Raw genomic sequence first — 18,186 nt, forward strand, 5'->3', positions numbered from 1 at the left:
TCCGCATACCCCTAAGTAGGAAGTGACGGCGAGTGCACATCGCCTCCTGCTTAGCTGGTGGCCAGATAGGGCACTGCTGATGCCGGTTTACAGGGTGAAACCGGCCTGACTGTTATACCAGCTGTACACTGACTTCTTTGCATCAAAGTGCCACATCTTCAGTGCTGTCCTATGAAAAGATATAATAAAATACATACAAAAAATGTGTATATTTATTTATTTCAGCCTTATTTCAAAATGGATTAAATTCAATATTTTCCTCAGAATTCTACACACAATGATAACATGAAAAAGTTTTTTACTTGAGGTTTTGGTAAGTGTATTAAAAATAAAAAAAAATCCAGAGAAATCACATTTACATACTGTAAGTGTGCACAGCCTTTGCTCAATACTTTGTTGGTGCACCTTTAGCAGTAATTACAACCTCAGGTCTTTTTGAATGTGATGCTACAAGCTTGGCACACCTATCCTTGGCAAGTTTCACCCATCCCTCTTAGCAGCGCCTTTTAAGCTCTATCAGGTTGGATGAGAAGCATCGGTGCACAACCATTCTAAGATCTCTCCAGAGATATTCAATCGGATTCAAGTTTGGCCATTCATTCACAGAGTTATCCTGAAGCCAGTCCTTTGATATCTTGGCTGTGTGCTGAGGGTCATTATCCTGAAAAAGGGGCGCTGGTGGAGATAGAGACAGAAGGCCAAAGACTAAAGAAGGGAGAACGCAAGCTAGACAGGTAAGGTCACTCCGCTGTAAGTACTCTGCTGAAGCCCCGGGGCTCTGCCAGCCAGCTCTGGGGCCCCAGGTGAACACCTATTACTATCTTTGGTTGGGGGAAGGTATAAAGAGGCCACCTATTGCTGCCATTTGGGGTGCCTGGTACTTTAAGGCTGCATAGACTGCAGGATTAATTGCGGGTATAGCCTAGATTAGTATTATGGATCCGTAATATTACAGTCTTCTAGCGGCTTTGCAGAGGTGCCCAAATTACTGGATGCACTTTTTAATTGTACAAAATAGAGCACTAGTCTACTTTAGGGGACCCAGCAAGAAACCTCATTGGGAAATTCAGCTAACGTAATTGGGTGGACAGCATCCTCTCGAGCTGCTAGGTTTCCAGTGGGTTGTAGAAAACTACGCCCACATTTGGCTCATCATAACGCTTTGTACTCTAATGCCGATTAGCCGCCGGATCGACCCCCGCCACGTCCCCGCTTGTCCGCGTGGATCGATTCCCGCTCGTCCCCGCCGGCTGCTGAGCTGTGAGTGAGTGAGAGAACAAACTCCTCCCAGCTCACTCACCAATCAGAATACAGCAGCAGCTCCTGCTGCTGATCTATTCTGAACAGTTCCTTAGCACAATGATTCAAAGAAGGAACTGTTTGAACAGATCTTCAGTAGAAGTAGTGAGTGACTGTAGATTCAGAGACAGGGGGCCATATGCAATTCTCTTTTTCACCTGAGTTTTCACCTAGGAGATAATTTTTCATCTTTGATTTTAAATAACTTTCCAGTACTTTTCAACTAAAAAAGTACCAAAAAGTTGGTGAAAAGGTACTATCAAAATTATTTTAATCATTTTCTTGCCTTCTGGGAGCTTAAAAGGCATTTTATTGACAAGTTTAAAAATATCACCTAGGAGAAAACACAGGTGAAAAAGTGAATTGCAGGGGGCGGAGCTAGACATGGCCGTGTGAGGACGTGAAGAAGTGGAGCTCCCGGCCAGATGTAGCTTTTACTTAGCTTTTACCCCGGATATCTTACTCTCCCTTTACCTGGAATGGTATGGCAAGTCGTTCTCGTGGCAGAGCAACTCGTTCCAAGACTCCTAGGCGCACTAAAGAGACATTAGATAAATATTTCTCTCCACCTGCTACCCGCAGCAAGGCTCCCAAAATGGCCGACACACCGACTTCGGGCACCTCCCCTGCAAGTTCCCCGGGCTCCTCAGGGAAAGCCCGAGCAATGGAAGAGCTATGGGCCTACCTTAGAGAAATGCCCACGAAAGCTGATATGCAACAGCAAACCGAACAAATAGTCAGCTCTACGAAAGAGGAAATTGCTTCTCTGAGGGCAGAAATAACAGCTACGACACAGAGGGTGAGCGGCCTGGAGGCGGATGTCGCAACACTTAAAGCTGAGGTTGCAGCACTCAAAGAGAACAAGGAGAAATCGGAACTCCGACAAAGCCAGATGCGCTCCCAGATGGAGGACTTACAAAACAGGAGCCGGAGGAATAATGTACGGGTGCGTGGTCTGCCTGAAGCCACTAGAGCTGAAGATCTGCCGGACACCCTGCGAGCCATCTTCAATGGGTTACTCAACAGGCCAGAAGGTATGCTGATCAAGATGGATAGAGCCCATAGAGCGCTGCGAGCAATGCCCAAGGGAGCGGAGCCTCCGCGAGATGTAATTTGTAGAATACATGACTTCCCCCTAAAAGAAGCAATCATGACCGCAGCTAGGAACTTGGGATCTTATGACTTCGATGGGGCCACAATAACTTTCTACCAGGATCTCGCCCCTTCCACCTTGGCACAACGACGGGCACTGAAACCCATTCTGTTAGCGCTGCACCATGCAGGAGCTGAATACAAGTGGGGCTTTCCGTTCCAGTTGTTCGTAACTTTGGGCTCCAAGTCAGCCACGCTTAAACATCCGAGAGATCTTACGGATTTCTTCAACACCATAGGAATCCCCTCGGTTGCCGTACCGGAATGGGACCCGGACTCCGTGGAGTTTGCGCGCCCTCAGCGCGAACGAAGACCACGAGGAGCTACCTCCAGGGATGCATAAGTGAAATATTTTTAATATTCTTCTAGCCTATCTAAGGTACTTTCTTATCACTACAAAGGCGACCCAAAGAAATCCCCCCTTTCCCCCATATGGTCCTATTGCTGATACCCCCCCCCCCCCCAGTGGCTTCGGTGAAGCTATGAATACTCTATGACAACCTTCTTGGAGGAGGGGAAAACTATCTATTATCTGTCTGATGGTCCCCCCCTTCAAGTAACTTAATTGGATGTCTATCTCTTCTTCATAGTTCCTCACAATGAGACCCCTGAGGTATTGCCATTATGACATTATCTCGGAGCGAAACAATTCAAAGTGCTCATGGAATATAGACTCTGGCTTTAATGTGATGGCATCCTTATCTCCACAGGGCGACCATATGTTCACTTTGACCTAACTGATATTGCTTGAGGTCTGGAGAAGGGGGAATAATATGCAATGGTATTACTGAGGTAGAGGACAAAGACTCTCAGGGAGGGGGAGGGTAATCGGGGTGCTTGGGAGGGAAGGGTTTATACTATAGGTTTAGTCGCCTTACTATGCCGTTCAATACTGTTTGCACTATATATATGATAATGCTGTTAAAATGCCGATAGGTGAGGGTATAGAGTAAAACATTGATATAACTTGTTTGAAGTGGGTAGAATGAGAGCCGGGAGCTCTCGGAGGTTACGGTTACATGCTTTGGTTCTTTTCCCTTTCCCTTGTGGGCCAGTGCGTTTATTATTACCTCCTCTCTTCAACTTTGAATGAGAGGTCTGGCCTAACTGGAGTGGTGAATTCTGAGAGTTCCTTCACTCGAGAGTTCTACCAATGGAGGTATGTTTTCTACCTTCTGTTCACCTTCTTAGTACTTTTCCTACTCTTTCTACTTCTTCTCTTTTTCTTTCTTTTTACTACGGAGACCGACGTGGGATCTGGGGCGGAGGGGCTAGGTCTGCTTAGCCACTTACCAACGGTATATGGCATCACTTAATGTTAAAACACTCAACGTCAGGGGGTTAAATAAGCCTGAGAAGAGGTCATCACTGTTAGCTGAACTTAAACGGTCAAACACACGTGGTGTTTTTGCAAGAAACACACCTTAGAGGAACAGACCATCCTAGGTTAGATAATAAATACTTCCCTTTAGCTTACTATAGCAATGCTGCAGACTCAAAAACAAAGGGGGTTGCTATCCTGTTCTCTAAAAAGGTGTGCATGACACAAATCCAGCATAGCTCGGATATTGATGGGCGGTTTCTTCTTGTAAAGGGCATAATTAATAGACAAATGTACACTTTCGGTTCTTATTACGCACCTAATATGGGTCAACATACCTTCTTGGAAAAATTTCTTAATGAACTTGATACTTTTGCGGAAGGGTCCCTAATCCTTGGTGGGGACCTAAATGTGGCACTAGAACCCCCCCTCGATACTTCCACAGGCAGATCAGCCATACCCCACAGAATCCTCCTAAAATGTAAACTAGCATTGAGATCCAGACAACTTGTTGATATCTGGCGGCTACGAGACCCGACAGGCAGAGAGTACACTTATTATTCCGCTCTACATGGGACCTATTCCCGTATCGACCATATTTTTGTTTCACACAATTTGATATCACAAACATCAAAAGCTGAGATACTCCCGGGTGTACTATCAGATCATTCGGCGGTCGTGGTATCCCTGGAAATTTTGGAGGGTAGACGAGGCCCTTTCACATGGCGGTTAAACGATTCCCTTTTAAAGGATAATGTAGTAGAGGGGAGGGTGAAAAGAGCTCTGGAAAACTATTTTGAAACCAATGAAGTGGAGGGGATGTCTCCGATGTCAGTCTGGGCTGCCCATAAGTGTGTCATCCGAGGGGTTCTAATCAAAGAAGGGAGCAGAATCAAGAGGGAAAGGAATGATGCCATTGAAAACTCACTCAGGGAAATACACAGACTACAATTATTGCATATGAGCTCACTGCTGGACCCGGACCTTGTTGCTCTTACTACTGAGCGTGAAAAGCTTAAAACCCTCCTGTTTTTCAAAGCACGCTACGCAGCATCCAGATGCCAGCGCCACTATTACGAATTTGGCAATAAATGTGGACGCCTTTTGGCACGAGCACTCCGAGTCCAGCAGGCGACAAACTATATCCCACACATTAATGATACCAGCTCTAAGAAGCACTACAAAACTCAATCAATAGCGCGTATATTTAAAGGCTTCTATGAAAAACTGTATGACACTCATGATCACTCCAGTAGACGGGTTGATACTTCCTTGCAGCAGCACATCCAGGAATATATAAAAAAATCAGGGATGCCCTCTATACCTGAAGCAGAATTGGAGGAGCTGGGGGAGCCCATCTCACTGGCAGAATTGCAACTAGCTTTCTCACAGATCCCCTCTGGCAAGGCCCCCGGACCCGATGGCTTCTCCATTGATTATTACAAATTACATTTGCCGATCCTTCAAGCCCCATTACTTAAAGCATTAAACTCCCTTGCAGACCCAGATACCCCCACGGCCTTCCCGAGTGACATGTTGACATCCCATATCACAGTAATTCCAAAGCCAGGTAAAGACCCCTCCCTCTGTGCAAATTATAGGCCCATATCACTGCTTAACATTGATCTTAAGGCATATGCAAAAATATTAGCAAATCGCCTATCCCCCTTCATATCTCAATTAATACACTTTGACCAAGTGGGATTTATTCCAACAAGAGAGGCTAGAGATAATACCCTTAGAACACTGTCACCAATCCATTGGGCACGGTCGAGGGCCACACCAATGATGCTACTATCCACTGATGCGGAGAAGGCCTTCGACCGTGTCCGATGGGAATTTATAGAGGGTACTTTGCGCCATGTGGGACTCCCTCAGCGTTTATTGACACACATTTTAGCACTATATAGAACGCCATCAGCCAGGATTAAAATTAATGGAGAACTGTCAGAGCCTTTGAACATACACAATGGCACTCGACAGGGATGCCCCTTGTCCCCCTTTATTTTTGCCCTTTCGCTAGAGCCACTTTTGTGTACTATTCGAGCCAATCCCGATATCTCAGGTCTCCAACTCCCTACATCACAGCATAAGGTTGCAGCATATGCTGATGACCTACTTTTCTTTATTACCAATCCTCATATCACAGTCCCTAATCTAATAAAGGAATTCGCAGCTTATGGCAAGTTGGCAGGCCTTAAGATTAACTACGACAAATGTCAGGCACTTAATGTGGGCCTGAGTCCTATCCAACAATCCCAACTAGAAAACAATTTTGCCTTTCGGTGGGCCCCTAAGGCTATTACATGTCTAGGCACAAAAATCTCGAGTAATCCTGCGGAACTTTTCTCCCTTAACTATGCACCCCTACTATCTAGAATTAAAACGGATCTCAAGAGGTGGGATGTGGCCAAGTTCACATGGTTTGGCAGAGTTAATATCATCAAAATGAATGTGCTCCCCCGGCTCCTCTATGTTTTCCAGACCCTACCTATCCTTACCCCTGTCTCTTTTTTCAAAGAAATTAGAACATGCTTCAGGAAATTCATATGGCGGGGTAAACCTCCCAGACTCAAATACACCTTGATAACACAACCAAAGAGCTTGGGAGGCATGGCAGTACCGGATATGGAGTTATACCATGCTGCAGCTGTGTTGCTCCGTATAGTGGATTGGCATCGACATGGCCCATTTAAAAGATGGGTTGAGATGGAGAGAGATTTGGTAGGTTCTCAACTTTTGCATCTACCGTGGGCAGGAAAACTTGCCTCCTCTTTGGGAACTATACACCCCTTGATAGGGGATACAATAAAGCTTTTCCATAGACTTAATAACTCTCTTCATCTCTCCCCATGGCCTTCGCCACTGATACCACTATTGGACAACCCAGGTTTTCCCTTGGGAGTGCGAAACGATGCATACAGGCGTTGGAGAAGATCCCCCCCACTGAGGGCTTACCATTTGCTGGATAACGGCGAGTGGAAAGACATCTCAGCACTACGCACCCAATTACAGGCCCCAGCCCTGGACCACTGGTCATATTTGCAATTTAAACATTATCTTCTTAGCTTAGCACCCAGAAATTCTTTAGCAAGGAACCTCACCCAATTTGAAAGACTGTGTGATGGGAAGGGTTTTATATCTAAGGGGATCTCACAATTATATACTCTGCTTGTTGTTAACCCATTGCACAAAACTTTCTCGACTGACCAGTGGCGTAAGATTATTATTTTAGCACAAAAATCATCTATTTCAGGTAAACTACAAGAGTCTGGCTATAAATTACTCACGCAGTGGTACTATACACCCGACAGATTGCAGAAAATGTTCCCATCCTCCAGTCCTAACTGCTGGCGCTGCTTGACTCATAGGGGTACTTTAATGCACGTCTTCTGGGATTGCCCAGGAGTGATACCCTTCTGGGATAAGGTTAAATCTATAATCACGAAAGTCACAGGGGTGGACTCTACAGATGACCCATCCTATTACCTTCTACACAATACACCTAGGCGGCTTGGTAAATATAAGAAATCTCTCTCAAAGCATTTGATCAATGCAGCGAGATTAATTATAGCCCGCCACTGGAAGTCGGTTCGGGCCCCCCCTGTGACTGAATGGATCAGAGAGATCCAACATATTAAATTGATGGAAAACCTGACCCAATCGATACACTATTATTATTTTTATTATTATTATTTAGTATTTATATAGCGCCGACATATTACGCAGCGCTGTACAGTATATATATATATATATATATATCTTGTCACTAACTGTCCCTCAAAGGAGCTCACAATCTAATCCCTACCATTGCCATATGTCTATATTATGTAGTGTAAGTACTGTAGTCTAGGGCCAATTTTAGGGGGAGCCAATTAACTTATCTGTATGTTTTTGGAATGTGGGAGGAAACCGGAGTGCCTGGAGGAAACCCACGCAGACACGGAGAGAACATACAAACTCTTTGCAGATAGTGCCCTGGCTGCAAGGCGACCCAGCGCTGCAAGGCGAGAGAGCTAACCACTACGCCACCGTGCTGCCCACGGATACACAAAAGAGAGGAACAATTTAGCCGTACGTGGGCCCCATGGCATGAGTATGAAGAGTCAGATGAGTTTAAGCAGATGATGACCTAACACCTTAAATATGAGCAATGCAATATTCACTCTCCCCCCTGATGTGAGTGTAATGAAGGTATAGCATCTTGCACCATGGTGAGGACGTTTGGTCCCTCCATGCAATAAATGCCTCTGTGTTCAGACTCCTAACTGTCGGTACCTACTTTCCTTTTCTATCTCCTGCTTTTCTACTTACTTTCTCTCTTTCTTAAACTGTCCTTCCTTCCTCATCACTCTTATTTCTCTTTACCCTCCTTGGGTAAAATATGGTTATGTGGTATCTGGGGAATTAGTGGATCTCTGTACTCATTTCAGTTTAGTACATATACATTCTCTCCCAGACGGTGCTAAGGAAAGAGCCTCGTTAGAGTGGAGCTCGGGGAAATGATCCCGCTGGGCCCCGAGTTCTCCCTCCTTGTCGTTATTTATTTGAACTACAGTCTGGTTTTATAGTAGAAATGATTAGCCCTATTACTTAAGCTTAAATATTGCTTTTTCTCAATTATAAGTAAACAGAACCCTCCATGACTTCGGTCAGGGGGGCCAGGTTATCACTGGGGTGCTTAGGGATCCACTTCTCTCCCCTAAAGTCAATCCTATCTTCCCTTAGATATACGGACGTTCCTGCACGGCACTGGTTGGTCGTGTTAATCACACTTCTATTACTCATTGCTCTCCTACTGCACATTGGAATGTCTGTAATGTATATTGCAAGATACTGTGAAAATCTTTAACTGTTTGTTACTTATAAAAAATTGTTAAAAATAAAGAATCTTTAAAAAAAAAAGTGAATTGCATATGGCCCAGGATAAGGTGCATTTAGAAAGTGAAAGGCAGCCATCCACTATATTATTCACTTAGCAATCACAGAATCATGTATTGGAGGGGTAAAGGGACTTCTCTTATCATCCTGCACTGGGTGTCTATAGCATGTCTTAGGGCTCGTTCCCACTATCGCGAATCCGCATGCGTCCAATGCATGCGGATTCGCACATGTAATGCAAGTGGATGGGCCTGTTTCCACTGTAGCGTTGTTGAGGTGCGTTTTTTTCAGCGGTAAATTCGCATAGGTACCAATGTAAATTCACACAGGCAGTGACATGGTTAAAATCGCATATACCTTCACCTATGCGTATTCGCATGCGAATTCGCGGCAAAAAACGCATGGGAAATCGCATCCGCATGCGATTTCATCAGCGGTGGAATCCAGGCGATTCCGCACCGCAATAGTGGAAACAAGCCCTAAAAACAAAACTCCAGTATACATGTAAATCAGTAAATAGCCTTGCCAATATGTAAAAAAAAAGTTATAATTTTCTTTTATGTTGGGAAAAAAAACATATGCCTGATCTTATGCTGGGAATACACAGGTCTATCCGGCGGCCAATTAGCTGCCGGATCGACCCCAGCTGCGTCCCCGTTCTAGTGATTAGAGAGTTTAGCCTGTCTAATTCCCCTTCGTCTGCGACTAAATACATAAAGGGTCTCTATGTTTTCCTTCTGTCCTGTGCAAGAGTTCAGGTCCACTTTAAGCATGGAGGTAGCAGCCCTCTTACTAATGATCACTATGTAAAATGGCCTCTATAAAAGGTGGAAGTAGTTGCAATGCATTGCGCTAGGCTATTCCGCCTTTATGGCAGAAGTAAGACTGGAGAGCAGTGATTGGCTGCTGGTCTTCCTTTGGGGCGGTTTTGCCAGCTGAGCGCTGGCATAGGCTGCACACCCGTGCGATGGGCATGTGTGTCCCCTGTGAGTGCCGGGAAGGGATCTAGCCACTTTGAGTGAATGTTTGCGTTTCTCTGTGACTTGAACATCATGAGGTTTCTACTATGGAGTGAGGAGGAGCTATGGATGCTTCACTTGACAGGTAATTACATGTTATATGTGCTAGTTAAAATCAGTGTAGATATGTCATTTGTCCTGGTAGCACACGTTACTATAGCAACGGCCGCTCTACTCGAGTACTGTGGGTCCCTCTAATCGCATAATTCGCATTACGTGCAGGCGGAAGTTAGGGTAATACTGCTGTGCACTATGTACGTTATAGATATATTACCACTGTTTACAGAATCAACCCCCTTATCTAACTTAACTCATTGTTGCTTTCTCTTTTGATTTAACTCATGATTTATCTCTTCTTGGGGTTGATGTACAAATATGTAGTAATATCGCTGTGCCCAAACAGCCCATGTCAATATTACCGTTGCTATCAGCACAGTTTACCACCAGTTATGCTATTGGCATGACCCGCGGTACTAGACTAGCATGACCGTTGCTAAGGTACTGCACGTTACTAACGGTAATGCTCATTACCATAGCAAGGGTCACGTTACTCGAATGCCGCGGCTCACACTAGTAGTGTAACTTGCGGTATACTGTGCCAGTAGTAACGCTAATATTTCTGTGCTGCACAGCAATATTAATGTACCTTCCTGCATCAACCCCCGTATCTGTTTACCTCAGACATTAGCTCTCCTTACAGTTAGAACCTGTGTCCACTAAGGTCAAATGTAGCCCAAATCTGAACCAATCAGCAGTGTTTCCCCGCAGGCTAGTCGGTAAAACGCCTATACTTTCCATTGTTTGCTGTCCGTATCACACTATGGAGCGATTCTGGACGCCATGATGCAGATTTCTGCAGCACACACCTGAATCCCTAGCCATACATCCATGTAGCATGCCGGCTAGTGGAAACGGGCCCTATATAAAACAGACCTAAACTCAGAACTCCTCTCTGCTCTAAAAGATACGCAACAGCATAATGACCTTTAAAAGAAAAATGTCTTTGTTACAGCTGATAAAAATCCTGCAATAAATCTGCAGTGTGTCTACTTCCTGCTTTCATGGAAGCAGACATAGGGTCAACATCCTATGTTTACAAATTAGCTGCTCTGCCAGGTCAGAAGAGATTCCTGGGCTGACACAGCTGAGAGATCAAATTACAGTGGTGATTAGTCACAGATGAGAGGGCATTAGACAGTGCATTTCTCTAGGTCTTCCTTCTGTCCTGTGCAAGAGGTCAGGTCCTATTTAAAGTGAAAAATAAGGAAGCTTTGTGAATTAGCACCATCCTCTCTTCAGATACAATAATAAAATCCAACTTTCAGAAACTCTGTATTCCAATTCACCACAGAACCGTTTCACATCGATTTTCTCTACATACTGCATGGTTTTCTGTACAACTTCATTGCAAAATTTGATTGTATCTGAGGAAACTATTGTACCATAAATGGGCACCTTAACATTCCAGAACGAGCCATGGGAGACTCCACTCACTACAGAACAAGACAAATTGCCTATAAAAATGCCTAACCAGATTTCACATCACGTCTTCTCTACTATGGTGCAGCAAAGACAGGAAGAGGGTTTGTATCTATTCTAGACGACAGGAAGAGAATGGGAAGGGCCTTCAGACAGGAAGTGAGAGGTGTAGTGGGCGGAAGTATAAGGAGACATTGCTGGAACTGGCAGCAGTAGAGGTAATATAATTATTATTATTATTATTTTTAAGTAAAAAGTAAATAACCCTCCCTTGTTCCCCTCTCCAGCATCTTCTGCTACACATGTAACTGCACCAGAGGAGCTTACACTCTAATGTCGTCACCACACTCTCACACAATTATTATTATTATTATTATACATTTATATAGGTCTGACATATCCCACATCACTGCACAGAGATCACTGATCCATTCCCATCATCTCTGCACCACAGGAGCTTACACCCTAATGTCCTCACCACAGTCTCACACTATTATTATTATAATACAGTTATATAGCTCTGACATTCTACAGCGCTGTACGCAAATCAGTGATCCCTTCCCATCATCTGTGCACAACAGGAGCTTACACTCTAATGTCCTCACCACACTCACACACTATTATTACTAGTATACTGTTACATAGCTCTGACATATTCCTATCATCTCTGCACCACAGGAGCTTACATTCCTCACTACAGTCACACACTACACACAATTATTATTGGTATAGCTCTGACATATTACACAGCGCTGTACAGAGATCATCAATACCTGCCTATGATCTCTGCACCACAAGAGCTTGAGCTTACTCTCTAATGTCCTCACCACAGTCACACACTATTATTAATGTACATTTATATAGCTCTGACATATTTCACAACGCTGTACAAAGATCACTGATTCCTTCCCATCAGTCTGCACCACAGGAGCTTACACTCTAATGTCTCCAACACAGGCAAACACTATTATTATTATTATACATTTATAAAGCTCTGACATATTCCACTGTGCTGTACAGAGATCACAAATCCCTTTCCATCATCTGTGCACCAGAGGAACTTACACTCTAAGGTCCTCACTGCAGTCACACTATTTTACAGCAGTCCAGATAATTTCAGCTTATTATCTTTCTGCACAGAGCTGCTTCCGGTATAGATTATATTACATCACAGAAGATGAATAAGAACCAGAGTCACATGACTGAGAGGATGTTAGACCTCACCCTGGAAATTATCTACCTGCTGACTGGAGAGGTGAGAAGGATTCTGGGAGGTCACATGACTTCACTCTAATGGGTATTAGTAAAATGGACGCCTGGCTAATAAGGAGAATTCTGGGAAATAAAGTGGTGAATGTTATTTTATCTGTTTGTACAGAATCATAAAATAGTGAAGGAGACTTCTGGTGAGATATTAACACCCAGCAGCCATCACTATGGACCATTCCCCTTCAGAGAACGGCCACCTAATTTCCTTACACCAGAGAGAAATCACAAGCAGAAGATTCTAGTGATCATTAAGACAATGATGGAGCTGCTGACAGGAGAGGTGAGCTGTGCTGGGAATTCTGGGACATTATCCAGTAGCAGCAGGTACAGTATGTATCTGGATGTTGACAGTATCATTGTGTGTCTAAGGGTCCTTTTACAGAGGGGGTGCGGTATTTTTACCGCAACCCACCGCCATGTATTAAAAGTCTATGGAGACCTTCATACTGGGACGTTACGGCGCGATGCAACGGAAGTGACGTTTTCACCGCATTCCGAACACAGGTCAAGAACTACGTTAACACTGCGGCGATCTGCATCGGCCTGCAAGTAATAATAGTCTATGGCAATGCGTAGATTTTTAAAAAAAGCACTGTTGCGGCGCTCATGCAAAGAAGCTTATTTTAACAATATGCTTCTGCGCACTTCCGCATACCCAAAGCAGGAAGTAAGGGCAAGAGCATGTCACTTCCTGCTTGGCTGGTGGCCAGACAGGGAACAACGTACAATAGAGGACCTGTTTTTGACAGGGCGATACGGTGCAACGGGTGCAACGCACTGCATAACTGGCGCTGGTTTCTGATGTGAAACCAGCCTCAGTTTCAGGCCTGTCTCTTACTTCCCCAAGCAAGGTAACCTGTCTCTGCTCTTCACAACTACAGCACAGGCATCACAAATTGCTACAAATACAAGGATGAGTCTTAATTATAAAACCTACATTTCCATAGGATAAAATGATAAGTTAATAATTTCAGTTGTGTATAATACAAAGACCATCCTCTGTCTGTTTCATAGGAATGTTGTAAGAGTCCAAAAAAGAATGGCTATTGCAGTACCCCGCTCCCTTTACTAATACATTACTAGGCCACAGGTAAACACCACTGCTCCTTATGCCACTGCCTCATCATGATAAAGAACCCACTGAAAATACATAGGGCTTGTGTCACAAAGCTGCGCTGCTGATAGAGTTATAACTACCTGTGCACGCTATGCAGCCATAGCGTGCACAGTGATATTACACTGTGATTAGCTATTGTAAAGGGCGCTTCGTTACTCTCAACGAGCGCTCCACTGAACCCACCCAGAGCCCGGTGGGTCCAGGAGCTTCAAAGTACGAGATTCCTGCACTTTGATTGGCCCTGAAGGCTGCCTGTCACAGCCTGCAAGTGGTGTCCCTGCTAACATGTGTTGCAATATGTTGAAGTGATGTCTGTATTGCTTTTAGTTTTCAGCTCCTGTAAATTTGTACTGGAGATGTATTTAGCACAGTAAAATTACTTACCTGCTGCCATATATAGGACAGGTGCTGGTTGGTCTGAGAACTTGCTCTTTCTCTCCCAGTGCAGTGCAGAGAGGCAACGATTGGTAGATTTTAGTTACAGTTAAGCAATACTTAAAACTGTATGCAGAAGGAGTACTCACAAGTATAATGAAGTGGTGTGCCCAGACCTGTACCCCAGTACCGCCATGGACCAAGTATATAGCAAATCCAAAAAAGGTCGGCACCACCGATAGTATTAAAGCGCAATTACAAATTTATTTCTACCAAAAAAGAGGGAACAAACAGACCAGAACAGCTCCTGCTTTTTTGGATGCAATAAATTTGTAATTGAACTTAAACACTATCGGTGGTGCTGAACTTCATTAGATTCTTGTGACAGACCGGTAGTGATTGGCAGTGTCTAGTGAGAGGCAGGTAGTGATTGGTAGAGTCTAGTGACAGGCAGGTAGTGATCGGTAGAGTCTAGTGACAGGCAGGTAGTGATTGGCAGTGTCTAGTGAGAGGCAGGTAGTGATTGGTAGAGTCTAGTGACAGGCAGGTAGTGATCGGTAGAGTCTAGTGACAGGCAGGTAGTGATCGGTAGAGTCTAGTGACAGGCAGGTAGTGATCGGTAGAGTCTAGTGACAGGCAGGTAGTGATCGGTAGAGTCTAGTGACAGGCAGGTAGTGATCGGTAGAGTCTAGTGACAGGCAGGTAGTGATCGGTAGAGTCTAGTGACAAGCAGATAGTGATCGGTAGAGTCTAGTGACAGGCAGGTAGTGACCAGTAGAGTCTAGTGACAGGCAGGTAGTGACCAGTAGAGTCTAGTGACAGGCAGGTAGTGATCGGTAGAGTCTAGTGAGAGGCAGGTAGTGATTGGTAGAGTCTAGTTGCAGGCAGGTTAGTGTCAAGTGATAGACAGGTAGTGTTCGGTAGAGTCCAGTGACAGGCAGGTAGTGATCGGTAGAGTCTAGTGTCAGGCAGGCAGTGATCGGTAGAGTCTAGTGTCAGGCAGGTAGAGACCGGTGACAGGAAAGTAGTGATCCATAGAGTCTAGTAAAAGGCAGGTAGTGATTGGTAGAGTCTAGTGACAAGCAGATAGTGATTGGTAGAGTCTAGTGACAGGCAGGTAGTGACCAGTAGAGTCTAGTGACAGACAGGTAGTGATCGGTAAAGTCTAGTGACAGGCAGGTAGTGATCAGTAGAGTCTAGTTTCAGGCAGGTTGTGATCGGTAGAGTCCAGTGACAGGCAGGTAGTGATCGGTAGAGTCTAGTGTCAGACAGGTAGTGATCAGTAGAGTCTAGTGACAGGCAGGTAGTGATCGGTAGAGTCTATTGACAGGCAAGTAGTGATCGGTAGAGTTTAGTGACAGGCAGGTAGTGGTCGGTAGAGTCTAGTGACAGGCAGGTAGTGATCTGTAGAGTCCGGTGTCAGGCAAGTAGTGATCAGTAGAGTCTAGTGACAGGCAGGTAGTGATCGGTAGAGTCAAGCAACAGGCAGGTAGTTATCAGTAGATTCTAGCGACAGGCGGGTAGTGATCGGTAGAGTCCAGTGACAGGAAAGTAGTGATCTACCGATCACTACTTTCCTGTCACTGGACTCTACCGATCACTACCAGAGTCTAGTAACAGGCAGGTAATGATCGGTAGAGTCTAGTGACAGGCAGGTAGTGATCGGTAGAGTCTAGTGACAGGCAGGTAGTGATCGGTAGAGTCTATTGACAGGCAACTAGTGATCGGTAGAGTCTAGTGACTGGCAGGTAGTGATCGGTATAGTCCAGTGTCAGGCAGGTAGTGGTCGGTAGAGTCCAGTGACAGGCAGGTAGTGATCGGTAGAGTCTAGCGACAGGCAGGTAGTGATCGGTACAGTCTAGTGACAGGCAGGTAGTGATCGGTAGAGTCTAGTGACAGGCCGGTAGTGATCGGTAGAGTCTAGTGACAGGCAAATTTGTAATTGAGCTTTAAAGCGGACCCAAACCAAACATTTATTTTAATTCAAAATATTTTAGTTGCACCACTCTGACACATACAAATATAAATAAACACTCCTTCAAGCCTATGAGCATTTCAGTGCATGCTTTTCACCCTTCTCTTTTCATAACTAGGGTTATACAGGTGGCAGCCATTAGCAATTCCTCCATTGCCGGACACCACCTACTCCACCAGTTTGCCGGATTCTGTCCCGGCAATATGAAAGGAAGGGGAGGGGTTCCTCCAATAAATGTAAAATATTTTATATTTGTCATCATGCAGCTGAAAAAAAGGCTGCTATTTATTATTATAATTTAGAAAATAGATTTTATTTCTGAAATCTTGTATTTTTAATTTGGGTCCACTTTAATACTATCGGTGGTGCCGACCTTCATTAGACTCTAGTGGCAGACAAGTAATGATCGGTAGTGTCCAGTTACAGGCAGGTAGTGATCGGTAGAGTCTAGTGACAGGCAGGTAGTGATCGGTAGAGTCTAGTGACAGGCAGGTAGTGATGGGTAGAGTCTAGTGACAGGCAGGTAATGATCGGTAGTGTCCAGTTACAGTCAGGTAGTGATCGGTAGAGTCTAGTGACAGTCAGGTAGTGATCGGTAGAGTCTAGTGACAGGCAGGTAGTGATCAGTAGAGTCTACTTACAGGCAGGCAGTGATTGGTAGAGTCTAGTGTCAGGCAGGCAGTGATCGGTAGAGTCTAGTGTCAGGCAGGTAGTGATCGGTAGAGTCCGGTGACAGGCAAGTAGTGATCGGTAGAGTCTAGTGAAAGGCAGGTAGTTATCGGTAGAGTCTGGTTGCAGGCAGGTAGTGATCAGTAGAGTCCAGTGACAGGCAGGTAGTGATCGGTAGAGTCTAGTGATAGTCAGGTAGTGATTGGTAGAGTCTAGTGACAGGCAAGTAGTGATCGGTAGAGTCCAGTGACAGGCAGGTAGTGATCGGTAGAGTCTAGTGACAGGCAGGTAGTGACCGGTAGAGTCCAGTGACAGGCAGGTAGTGACCGGTAGAGTCTAGTGACAGGCAGGTAGTGATCGGTATAATCTAGTGACAGTCAGGTAGTGATCGGTAGAGTCTAGTGACAGGCAGGTAGTGATCAGTAGAGTCTACTTACAGGCAGGCAGTAATTGGTAGAGTCTAGTGTCAGGCAGGTAGTGATCGGTAGAGTCCGGTGACAGGCAAGTAGTGATCGGTAGAGTCTAGTGAAAGGCAGGTAGTTATCGGTAGAGTCTGGTTGCAGGCAGGTAGTGATCAGTAGAGTCCAGTGACAGGCAGGTAGTGATCGGTAGAGTCTAGTGATAGGCAGGTAGTGATTGGTAGAGTCTAGTCACAGGCAAGTAGTGATTGGTAGAGTCTAGTGATAGGCAGGTAGTGATGGGTAGAGTCTAGTGTCAGGCAGGTAGTGATCGGTAGTCGGTAGAGTCTAGTTCAGGCATGGGCAAAATTGGCCCTCCAGCTGTTAAGGAACTACAAGTCCCACAATGCATTTGCCTTTATGAGTCAGGACTGAGGCTGTCAGACTCCTGCAGTGCATTGTGGGACTTGTAGTTCCTTAACAGCTGGAGGGCCATGTTTGCCCATGCCTGGTCTATTTCCAGGCAGGTAGTGATTGGTAGAGTCTATTGACAGGTGATTGTAGCAATAGATAAAGATAGCTGATGAGCATTGACAAATAAGGGTGGCCGGTAGTAGGTGGCAGGCTATTATATACCACTTGGTGGTAGTGGGGGAATTGGCAATGAGTCTCTAGTGGCAGTGGACTGGGTGATGCTGCAGAAATTGGCAGCTTTCTCCCCTTTCAGCTCCTGTTCACATGACTCTGCTAGCTCACATCCCCAAGGTCCACACCCTGGGAACACTAATAGGGAATCATAGCACACCCTTTATTGCTAGGATGCTTCAGGCACAGGGCCTTAGTTAGCCTATGTCTAGAAACGGCAAAGGTCAAGTTCTTGTAAAACATCAAGATGTCACCATCTTTTTCTCCATGCAGGAGTGGCAGTATTTAGAAGGACACAAAGATCTTTACAGGGACATCAAGATGGAGAATCAGCCGCCCCTCACATCACCGGGTAAGAGGAGACTTTCATTTCTTGTAAAGCAGAGAGCATTACAGAGGGTCCATCTAAATCCCTCATCATCTGATAAACACTGACTTGTATTTAGTTTCTGGGCTTGATTCACTAAGACAAATGGCACGCTTTATCAGAGTTAACGCACCTTATCATAGTTAACACGTCTTATCAGAGTAGCACAGCAAATGCTACAAACTTATGCCTGCTAATTGACAATGACGAGAGCTCCACT

General features: G+C 45.0%; 1 protein-coding gene and 1 pseudogene across 1 annotated transcript in view; both read left to right on the forward strand.

Annotated features, from left to right (window-relative positions):
* LOC137534975 (zinc finger protein 585A-like) overlaps window positions 1-18,186 on the forward strand; it is a 109,544-nt gene that overhangs the window by 60,666 nt on the left and 30,692 nt on the right. The gene's annotated exons all lie outside the window — the stretch shown is intronic.
* Window positions 1-18,186, forward strand: part of LOC137535800 (zinc finger protein 850-like) — a 41,043-nt pseudogene that overhangs the window by 15,151 nt on the left and 7,706 nt on the right.

This window comes from Hyperolius riggenbachi, chromosome 10, assembly GCF_040937935.1.
Source record: "Hyperolius riggenbachi isolate aHypRig1 chromosome 10, aHypRig1.pri, whole genome shotgun sequence".
NCBI classification, from domain to species: domain Eukaryota; kingdom Metazoa; phylum Chordata; class Amphibia; order Anura; family Hyperoliidae; genus Hyperolius; species Hyperolius riggenbachi.